Genomic DNA, 12048 nt, shown 5'->3' on the forward strand with positions numbered 1-12048 from the left:
CCATCGCTGCCAAGCGTTCCCAGTCAAACATAAATGTAAGCATTGTGGTTTTTCTTTTCTTTAATAAAGAAGTCAATTTAGCCGTCTCCACCTGTCCCATCATCTTCACCAACCATTCCTCCATTCTGGCTCAAGTCTGACCTTTCCATTCTTAAGAAAATAATAAACTCACGACGTGTTTGTCATTGTTTTCCAGGAGAAGCAGAATGCATTTCCCTGATTTATCCAGAGTGGGACACGTGGGGGAAGGAAGGAAGGAAGGAAGGAAGGAAGGAAGGAAAAGGGGAAAGAAGGAAGGAAGGAAGGAAGGAAGGAAGGAAGGGGAAAGAAGGAAGGAAGGAAGGAAGGAAGGAAGGAAGGAAGGAAAAGGGGAAAGAAGGAAGGAAGGAAGAAGGAAGGAAGGAAGGAAAAGGGGAAAAGGAAGGAAGGAAGGAAGGAAGGAAGGGGAAAGAAGGAAGGAAGGAAGGAAGGAAGGAAGGAAAAGGGGAAAGAAGGAAGGAAGGAAGGAAGGAAGGAAGGAAGGAAGGAAGGGGAAAGAAGGAAGGAAGGAAGGAAGGAAGGAAGGAAGGAAAAGGGGAAAGAAGGAAGGAAGGAAGGAAGGAAGGAAGGAAGGAAGGAAGGAAGGAAGGAAGGAAAAGGGGAAAAGGAAGGAAGGAAGGAAGGAAGGAAGGGGAAAGAAGGAAGGAAGGAAGGAAGGAAGGAAGGAAAAGGGGAAAGAAGGAAGGAAGGAAGGAAGGAAGGAAGGGGAAAGAAGGAAGGAAGGAAGGAAGGGGAAAGAAGGAAGGAAGGAAGGAAGGAAGGAAGGAAGGAAGGAAGGAAGGAAAAGGGGAAAGAAGGAAGGAAGGAAGGAAGGAAGGAAGGAAGGAAGGAAGGGGAAAGAAGGAAGGAAGGAAGGAAGGAAGGAAGGAAGGAAGGGGAAAGAAGGAAGGAAGGAAGGAAGGGGAAAGAAGGAAGGAAGGAAGGAAGGAAGGAAGGAAGGAAGGAAGGAAGGAAGGAAAGGGGAAAGAAGGAAGGAAGGAAGGAAGGAAGGAAGGAAGGAAGGAAGGGGAAAGAAGGAAGGAAGGAAGGAAGGAAGGAAGGAAGGAAGGAAGGAAGGGGAAAGAAGGAAGGAAGGAAGGAAGGGGAAAGAAGGAAGGAAGGAAGGAAGGGAGAAAGAAGGAAGGAAGGAAGGAAGGGGAAAGAAGGAAGGAAGGAAGGAAGGAAGGAAAGAAGGAAGGAAGGAAGGCAAAAGAAAGAGAAAGGAAGGAAAGAATGAAGGAAGGAAGAAAGAGAAAGGAAGGAAGGGGAAAGGAAGGAAGGAAAGAAGGACGGAGGGAGGAAGGCAAGGAAGGAAGAGCGTGAGGGAGGGAGGAAAGAAGGAAGGAAGAAGAAAGAGGAAGGAAGGAAAGGAGGAAGATAAGGAAGGAAGGGTGTGAGGGAAGGAGGGAGGGAGCCAAGGAAGAAATGAAGGAAGGAAGGAGAAAGAAAAAGAAAGGAAGAAATGAAGGAAGGAAGGAAAGAAAAGGGGAGGAAGGAAGATGAGTAGGTAGGAGGCAAGAAAGGGAGGGAGGGAGCGAGGAAGGAAGGAAGGAAGGAAGGAAGAAGCAATTGCAATTTGTTCCTCAAGGGCTAATTCAAACCTCACAAGGATGGCAGGATATAATTTCTAGATAGAAGAGAAGATTTAAAGTTTATCTCATTTTCGATGGTTGTTTTAACCTGGCGGAAGAATGTACAATTACAGTTTCTGAGCAAGACATTGCGACACTGAGAAAAGTGTGCTGATTGTGCAAATTCTAAGCGGATCGCAAAAATTAAGCTCCCCCTGACATCTGGATCCTGGAGCGTCCCAATTAACAGCTTGTGCTTAATTACTTTCCAGTAATTTATTGAAATGGAATCCTGCTCCTTGAGTTGTTAATTTAACAGCGAGACGCTTCACTTAACAATAGCGGAGTCTTTTTATTTCACTGTTTTTTATCATCAGCATGTCGAGATTTCCAACAACATTTAAAGCAGCGTTGCTCAAACGTGGCCCCTTTAACGTGGGTGGGCTTCAACTCCCAGAATTCCCCAGCCAATATGGGGGTGGCTGGCTGGGGGGTTCTGGGAGCTGAAGTCCACACATCTTAATATGGCCAAATTTGAAAAAAGGCAAAAATTTGTTATTGAATTTGGTCTATGAAAGCTGAGGTCATCTAGTCTAACCTCCTGATCAGTACCATCATCCATTTAGTCTGGGATTTTTTTCCTCATAGAACACTCATAATGGCATTCCGGCACCTTTTTTTGCACACACACACACACAAAGCTATGCTACTCCCTCTACTGGCTTTCGAAAGCCAATAGGAATTGCTGCTGAGCGTGCCAAAAGACCCGGACGGCAAACGTTGCACCGGCAAGTTGTCTGCAGCGAAGGCGAGTAGGCAGGAACTTTGCATCCCTCCCTGCTGCCCAACTACACCATCTCAACTAGGTAAGTAAGAGAGGACAAGGAGTGGGAGGTGGGTTCTGCGGAGTCCATGTGCACTCACTCCTTCCTTGTGCTCACCCGTGTCAGCCAGGCTGGTGGCCTACCTGGTGCTGGACCTGTGGCACCGTCGCCTCGCCCTGCGCGCCTAAGTGGCCGCCCTGCATTGCCTGGCCCGCCCCGCCTCCGCCGCCCGGCCCGTGCAGCCCCGCTATATAGAGCGGGCCCCGCTGCTCCCACAGCACCAGCTGCGCCGGCTCCGGACCCGGGGGGCAGCCTGCCACCAACACTCCTCGCACCTGTGACTGCAGCAGCGCTGCCCCCCGCCCCCCCACCTCCTGTGCCCGCCAAGATGAGAGTTACGGCACCTTTTTTTTTTTTTTAGAAAAAAAGCACTGCATTTAGTCACCCATAACCCAATCTACAGTAGCTTAGCCAAACTGAAAACAAGGCCTCAATTAGCTTGGTGCCGCCTAGCAGGAATTTCTGTAGCTGGTCGTTCCCAGCAATCAGCTTTGCAATGTAGGGATATCAGTTATGATTTTGATTGTGACTTCAGAATGATACATAGATTATAGATAGGTGGATAGATAACTGGATGGATAGATAGATAGATGTAGGTAGGTAGATAGATACAGTGGCGTAGCGTGGGTTGTCAGCACCCGGGGCAAGGCAAGTGACGTCACGGCACCGCCGAAAAGACGCACCCCACAGCGGCGTATACTTTCCAAGAAGAGTCGCGCGCATGCGGGATGCTTCCGGGTCCCTCTCGAGGGCGGCTGGGCGGGGCTCCGACCTGCAAGAGCCGCTGCATTCAAGCTCACACGTGAGGCCCGCTAAATAAAGCCACGCATGCGCACGAAGCTAGGCCAGCTGGCCGGCGGGTCCTTCTTCGCTCGGCCAAGCCTGCCAGGGCACCTGCGGGGCGCTTGCGGTTGGCCTGAGCCTGGGCGGAGAGTTGGGCGCTTCTATTTATTTTATTCAGTTTATGTGGCCGCCCATCTTACCTGCCGGACTCGTTTCGCTTTGCAAGAAAGAGCAGCTCGAGAGCGGAGCCAAGCCGACTCTGTGCAGCCCTTGGGGCTCCCTGAGCAGCTCAGTGCGAGCGCGCCCCCCCCAGATGTTGCGCCCGGTGCGGCCGGCCCCCCCCTGCACCCCCACACTACGCCACTGGATAGATAGATAAGTGTGGGAAGTCAGCCCCCACCCCCCCAAGAGAAGGAAATATTAAAGAGGCAGAAAAGCATGCCTAGTTTTTTCTGAATAGTCCCAAGTCTCCCTCCTCCAAGCAGAAACCAGCTCTGTAGAAATGCAGATGTGATCATCCATTCAGGAAGGTTGGAGGCCTCCAGCTGGAAGCTTGGGAAGACAAAGACGCCTAAAATCTACATACCCCACCCAAACTATTAAGACGGGACATAATAGGATTAACCCACAGATGCCAAAGTGGCACACTCACACTCTGGTCAGAATACATGACACAGGAAATACAAAGCCTCAAACAGGAACAGGAAAAAACTCCAAACAAAAGCCCCAGAGGGTAGAAAAACCCACTCCCTACATGTGCTCGCTCTTTTTTTTTCTTCCAGAGCCATCTTCCTCTCTGGCTCTCCTCTTCAATAAACTGCAACCTTCTTCCTAAAGCAGTCACCATGTTGTTTACTCCTGGCTTGGACTGAACCACGATGAAGACTTTTCCTTCTATCTCTATATCTATAGATAGATAGATAGATAGATAGATAGATAGATAGATAGATAGATAGATAGATAGATAGATAGATAGATAGATATAGAAATAGATATATAATATAGATAGATAGATAGATAGATAGAGAGAGAGAGAGAGAGAGAGAGAGAGAGAGAGAGATAGAGAGAGAGGAGAGAGAGAGATAGATAGATAGGTAGATAGATAGATAGATAGATAGATAGATATAGATAGATAGATAGTTAGATATAGAAATAGATATAGAGATATAGAGATAGATAGATAGATAGATAGATAGATAGATAGATAGATAGATAGATAGATAGATAGATAGATAGATAGATAGTAGAGAGAAGGATAGAGTATAGGATAGATAGATAGATAGATAGATAGAGATGGATAAATTACAAATAGAAAGATACATTACAGAGAGATGAATTATTCATTCTCATGATTATTCAGTTAATGCATTTACATTCAGTTGAATATCTTTGCAAAGCTGAGGCTCCTTTGAGAGCGACACTCCATCTAACCTCAAAGCCATTAAATCAAACCAAAACTTTCTAGTTTACAGTTTGAGAATATATATGTAATGTATTGGGTTTTTTTTAGTTGTACTGATTAAAGCGTCTGTTTAAATGCTGCTTAAAGGTTGCTCATTGGTGTGTCTGTGTAATGGTTACTGACTAAGCCAGACTTGTTGTCTCCAAGAGGATCATTGGTAGATTTGGGGCGGGAACGCCTTACTTTAAAACTATTGGCCGCCACCTAGTGGCCAACCGTATGAGTAGCTGCGCAGAAGCCTCTGTTTCAGTTCTGTTCTGCTTGACTCCAATGAAGCGAGTTCCTGTTTGCAACCTTCCGTCTCGCTTATTGCCTGCAAGAACCGGCTACACAACAATAGACATATACCAAATAAATATTTCCTAATTTAATAATCCGCGTTCCCCCAGGAAACCCAACTATTTCCTAAACCATTATACCTCCTTGGTAATGGTCTAAAGCTTAATCCAATCAAGGAGAATAAAAATTAATCTCTCAGCTAACCTTCTTTATTACTAAATAAAGTATTCCTACGATCCTCAAGGGTCATTTTTCATTTCTTTTCGTGTTTTTCAAAAATGTCTCGGCTGCGTGGAGAATTCAAGCCTCTCGATTCCTGATGCTCCGAGGGGGGGCTTTTGCTGGCCTCTGACCAAGACGGTTACCTGTCTGCTCGCATTTTCACGAGGGAAGCCAGATGGACATCCGTTTTTAAAAAAACAAACAAACCACAAAAGCAAAAAAAAAGATAATGTAATCACAGCCCATTTTAGCATATTCTATTTCGGTTGATTCCACTCCAGCCCTAGAAAAGCAGAACATCTATTTTCCATTACTGTTTTTGCTGTCTTCACTCAGAGATAAAGACTGCAGGGTAGGTTTTCCTTGGAGGGGGAAAAAACACCTTACCCTGGAGACAAATGTGAGCACCCACTAAACTTGGCACCCCATCAGGGTGGGAAAGAAGGGTTATGAGTCCTCCCTGCCTCTCTTCCTTCCTTCTCCCCTCCCTCCCTCCCTTTCTTTTTCCTTCCTTCTTTCCTCCCTCCCTCCCTCCCTTCCCTTTCTTTTTCCTTCCTTCCCCCTCTCTCCCTGTATTCCTTCCTTCCTTCCTCCCCCCCCCCCGTCTTCCAGATTATCTTTCATTTCCTCATTCAACTTTATACCCTTCTGGTTCTTTATGGTCGCCCATCCAATTATTAACCAGTTCTAATCTTTTTCTGAAGTTCACCCCAAACTGGCTGAATGCTGCCACTTAGGGGGCACCCCTGGTTTACTACTCTTTACTTCTCAATTTTTTTTTTTCCTAAAAAGAAAGTTTCTTCCTCTGTACAGCTATGGGCTTCTCCTGGTGGTCTCTTTTCCAAACTATTCTCCCTTCAGTCCTTGAGAGCCAGTTCAGTTAGCTGCCGCTGTGGTCTGGGTGGCTCCTAACTTGCCTATCCTTTTTAAGCGCTGGTGCCTACCTCGGCAGTCTAAACTATGAATGAAGACCAAACTTACACAAGACTTATGAGAATTAAACTCAGGGAACTGGCTGGCAGTATCAAAAACCTGTTAATAAGAATAACCACGTTGAGAGACGCTACAGAAACAATTTGATCACCCTGGGATCTTTTTATCTTGCAAACAATCCTTGTGCATTTGTTCAACCCTTCCAGTTCTTCTTCTTCTTATTATTATTGCGAATCGTGAACCGTAAAATTGGGGAAAAAAAGTTCTTTTCTATCATTCTCTTGTTTTGGCTTCACAGCTGTCCACGCAAGTTTTACAACAACAACAACAACAACAATAATAAAAATAATTTAAAAACGCCCCTTTTCCTAGATGGAATGTTGTGGTGACTACCATCATGTGTTCTTCATTTTCCTGGCTAACCTGGAATGCATAGAATGATTACGAGACGCGATTTATTTTCCTAGATTATTTTATCCTGCAAGAAAGGAAGACAGAAAAACAGAAAGAGAGAGAGAGAGAGAGAGAGAGAGAGAGAGAGAGAAAGAAAGAAAGAAAGAAAGAAAGAAAGAAAGAAAGAAAGAAAAAGAAATTCTACAAATATTGCAATGAAGCTTTAGAAATGCAAACAGTGATTAAAGGACACAAAACCTCATGATTCTCTGGATTTTGACAGCTTCAGATCTCTTGGTTTTATTTTTTAATGATTGATGTGATTAATAGCATGCCTTCATCGCCCATCGGCAGATCATCTGTGCAGATTCCATCATGATATACGTGTTGGACCATTTTTTTTTCTTTTTCTTTTCCTTTGTCAGAATTTGTAACATTTTATTAGACTATAGAATAAAATACAAAAGCAAATAGTGGCAAATAGAAATACCTATTGGACATTTGAGGGAAATAAAGAGAGGTGGGAAAGGCCACACCAATAGCAGTTGACCTAGAAACTAGGAGACGGTGAGTTCTAGTTCAACCCTAGACATGAAAGCTGGCTGGGTGACTTTGGGCCAATCACCAGGAAACGGTGAGTTCTAGTCCTGCCTTAGGCATAAAAATCGGTTGGGTGACTTTGGGCCAATCACGAGGAGACCGGGAGTTCTAGTCCCACTTTAGATGTGGAAAGATGGCTGGGTGACTTTGGGCCAATCAGCAGGAGACTGTGAGTTCTAGTCCCGCCCGAGGCATGGAAAACCAGTTGGGTGACTTTGGGCCAATCAGCAGGAGAACGGGAGTTCTAGTCCCACTTTAGATGTGGAAAGATGGCTGGGTGACTTTGGGCCAATCAGCAGGAGACTGTGAGTTCTAGTCCCGCCCGAGGCATGGAAAACCAGTTGGGTGACTTTGGGCCAATCAGCAGGAGAACGGGAGTTCTAGTCCCACTTTAGATGTGGAAAGATGGCTGGGTGATTTTGGGCCAATCACCAGGAGACTGTGAGTTCTAGTCCCGCCCGAGGCATGGAAAACCAGTTGGGTGACTTTGGGCCAATCAGCAGGAGAACGGGAGTTCTAGTCCCACTTTAGATGTGGAAAGATGGCTGGGTGATTTTGGGCCAATCACCAGGAGACGGTGAGTTCTAGTCCCGCCCGAGGCATGGAAAACCAGTTGGCTGACTTTGGGCCAATCAGCAGGAGATGGTGAGTTCTAGTCCCGCCTTAGGCATGAGAGATGGCTGGGTGACTTAAGGCCAGTCCCTCTCTCTGGTCCCAACCCATCTCACAAGTTTTTGTTGTGGGGAAAATAAGAAGAGGAAAGAGTTTTATACATGTTCACTGTCTTGAATTACTTATGAAGCAATGAAGTATTTTATTACTTTATAAGTAACTCAAGGCAGCGAACATATGTGTAAATATGGTATATGTATAAACACGTACAAGTAGTTTACTACATGACATAAAATTAAAATCTAATGCATAAAAGAAACAAATCAATAAATAAATCTGGAAACTATTTTTTTTTGACCCGTAAATAAACGTTGCCTGGAATGGGCTACGATTGAGCAACGAGATAATTGTGATCAGAGCCTCACATTCCACATTCTGAGTTTTGAACGTCATTTTACAACTTGGGAAAGAAATTCTGGGCATCTGGCTTTTCAAAATGACAATTCAATTAAAAGTTGGTGGGGCACTGGCAGCTGCTTGCCAAGCAGTGCTTGTTGCTTTTGTGTGTGTGTGTTTGTGTGTTGTGTGTGTGTGCGTGCGGGTGCATGTGTGTGCGTGCACAGTGCGGTGCAAGCTGAAGTCAACGTTTTCTTGCTTGGAAAAATCTGGAATAAAATGTCTGGTGAGGGTTACCAGCCGTGGCAACCTGGATTCCTGGTACAAATTGCTGTCGATTCCAGCTTTTCCAGTTTGGGAGATCTGAGCTATCAAAAATCAAGTTATGCAGCTAGTCCTGGACTTATGACGGCTTTCTGCAAGAAAATAATTAGGCTCAGCATGAAGGACCCCCACAGTCCTTCCTCCTTCCTTCCTTCCTTCTGGCACTGATGATGTTCCCTAGTTGGGTCATGAAACGTCTGCAAGGCAAACCACCCAGCTCAGAGAGCACCAGGGACCTCACAGTCCTTCCTTCCTTCCTTCCTTCCTTCCTTCCTTCCTTCCTTCCTTCCTTCCTTCCTTCCTTCCTTTCTTCCTTCCTCCTCCTCCTCCTCCTCCTCCTCCTCCTCCTCCTCCTCCTCCTCCTCCTCCTCCTCCTCCTCCTCCTCCTCCTCCTCCTCCTCCCTTCTAGCAATGATGATGTTACCTAGTTGGGTCATAAAATGTCTGCAAGTAAACTATTAAGCTCAGAGAGCATCATGGACCCCATAGTCCTTCCTCCTCCTCCTCCTCTTCCTCCTCCTCCTCTTCCTCCTCCTCCAACCCCCCTCCCTTCTAGCACTGATGATGTTTCCTAGTTTGGCTCATGAAACGTCTGCAAGGAAACCACCCAGCTCAGAGATCCCCAAGGACGCCACAACCCTTCCTTTCCTCCTCCTCCTCCTCCTCCTCCTCCTCCTCCTCCTCCTCCTCCTCCTCCTTCTTTCTCAATTTTTACCATACAACCTTAGGGGAGGGAGAGAGAATGCTACAGGTAGTCCTCGCTTTACAACTGTTTGTTTAGTGACCAGAATTACCACAGTAGTGAAAAAAGCGACTTATTACACACTCAAAAAAAGTGTGACTTTTCACACTTACGACCATTTCGGCATTTCATGTGACCAAAATTCAGACGCTTGGCACTTGACCCCTATTTACGTCGGTCACAGCCTCCCGGAGTCACGTGATCCTTTTTCGCCACCTTCAATAGGGGAGCCAGATTCACGTAGCGACTAAGTTAACAACCCCAGTGGTTCACTTAACAACTGTGGCAAGACAGGTCGTAAGTCAAGGACTGCTTGTATTTGTGTCCCATGGAAACAGACAAGTAAAAAACACACGTCACAGAATGCTGGCATTAGCTAGAGAGAGTTCAGCTTTTATTTTGGTTTTAAATGAGGAAATTCCTAGTCCTTATGGCTGCAAACCATATAGGAGGTTTCGGAAAGCCAGGGGGGTCGAGTAAGAATACGAGCGATTTGGGGTCCATTCCTCGGGGTGTATAGGGGGTCTGGAGAAAGCACCCCTTCGTAGTTCCCCCACCCTTTTCACGAAATTTCACCGAAGCAGCATAAATTAAACAAGACACGGTGGAATAAATTAGACAATATAACATCCATTGTGCAAATTTGAAGGGAAGAAACCAGCTTATTATTATTATTATTTTTTTAAAAAAAACACAATATTTTTTTAATCGCAACCTTAATTTTCAGAGCGATTTTGTTTTCCTCCAATTGTTTGCCATTGCAAGCGGTGTATGCGATCAAGAGTCCTCTGGGTGGGCAGGCGGGGGGGGGGAGGAGGAGGGAAGAAGTGGGTCAATAAAGTCAAAATGGCGTCTGCGATTGTGCAGCCAAACCCTGGATGGCTTTTTCTGAACGCCCCCGGAGATGCCTGAAGATGGGAACACGTTCAATCCGAGCGAGCAAGCGAGTCCTTTATTGAAAGCAGTGATGACAACCTGTCATGGCTTCCTCGCAAGGGTTTCTGGGTGCTGTTCTTTCTAACAAGGAGGCATTTGTTAAAAAGTCAAACCGGTGCAAATGTCATAACCCAGTGCTCCTATTTGCAAGAGGAGAAGTTTTTCTGGCAATTCTATGCCTTAATAATATTTAAAAATCAGGATAGAAAAAGAAATTCCTGCCTGAGCAGGGGGTTGGACTAGATGACCTCCAAAGTCCCTTCCAACTTTATTATTATTATTATTATTATTATTATAAATATGTCATTAGTACCAGCTCAGTTAAGGAAGATACCTTATCCCGGTGTTGGGATGAACTGATTCCTCGGTCTGCAACAATCCTCGGTTTACAACCATTCATTTAGTGGCCGTTCAAAGTTACAACACCGCTGAAAAAAGCGAACACTCCTCACAGTTACAAGCGTGGCAGCATCCTTGCGGTCATGTGATCAACATTCAGGCGCTTGCCAGGTAGTCCTCAACTTACAACCACAACTGACCCCCAAAATATCCATTGCTAAGTGAGACACTTGTTCAGTGAGTTTTAGCCTGATTTTATGACCTCCTTGCCACAGTTGTTAAGTGAGTCACTGCACTTTTTAAGTTACTAACACAGTTGTTAAGTGAATCTGGCTTCCACCATTGACTTTGTTTGCCAGAAAGTCACAAAAAGGGGATCACATGATCCTGGGATACATCGTCATAAATATGACTTGGTTGCCAAGCGCCTGAATTTTGATCATGTGACCATGGGGAGGCTCCTATGGCCATTGTGTGAAAAACAGTCCTTTTAACCCTGAATGGTCGCTAAACGAACGTTTAAGTTGAGGACTAACTGTATTTACAATGGTTGCGGCATTGTGAGAGTCACAAATTGTCCATTTGCAACTTTCCCAACTGGCTTCTGAAGCCGGATTCACTTAACGACTGTGAGATTCATTTTATGACTGTGTAACTCATTTAACAACTGCAACGCTTCTCTTAACAACCGTGACAAAAAGGTTATAAAATCGGATCCACCTCGCTTAACCACCACCTAGCAGTGGGAATTCTGGTCCCAATTATCGCTGTAAGTTGTACAATGCTAGGAAAATGGCTTAGGCTTCCTTCTTCCTAAAGTGTGGGATTTTTGTAAAGAATAAAAGTTCCCTTTTAGCTGATTCTCACTCTGTTTATTGAACGGCAGTTCCTGGTGGGAATAAGACTCGATCCATTTGCGAGAGAGAGAGAGAGAGCGGGTGCCCACGAGGACCAACTTGAAAACTGTCACCTTAATGCAACATTGCCTTTGTGCACAACCTTAAAAGCAAAATCATCCACTTAGTATTTTGGGGTTCCTCGTAGCCGGATCTTTGGAAAACAGAACCATCTTCTGTTTCTTGGGCGCCGATGGGGGGAGGCAGTTTGATCTGGCCCACCGTCACAGAGGCTTTGGATAACACTATGTACTTTTCGTCGCCATTGCTCGCTCATGTGCAAACCGACGTGTTTGCTGCCCCAGAACCACAGCGTCCCAGCCTCCATCACTCTGGGACGGACCCAGGTTCACAAACAACCCCCCCAAAATGACCGCAAATGGCGCTGAATAGGAGAGGTAGAAAAACACAACGTTTGGGAGGTGAGGAAAAACAGCCCCGTTGGACAGGGGTCAATCCCCGTTTCTCTATCCAAACCTCTCTCATCCCTCCTTTCCATTGGAGATAGTGCAAACAGTGCTCACTTCTTCACATCCTTTTTAACCTGCCCATCTGATCCTCAGCGGGCTGCCCTTGGTCCCGGGTTGGTTGGTTCCAAAGCTCATAATCCTGCTGCAGGGATGAAGGACCCGAACCCAGAGCTCCATTGCCTGCAACC

Source organism: Vipera ursinii (assembly GCF_947247035.1).
Source record: "Vipera ursinii genome assembly, contig: scaffold_280, whole genome shotgun sequence".
NCBI lineage: Eukaryota > Metazoa > Chordata > Lepidosauria > Squamata > Viperidae > Vipera > Vipera ursinii.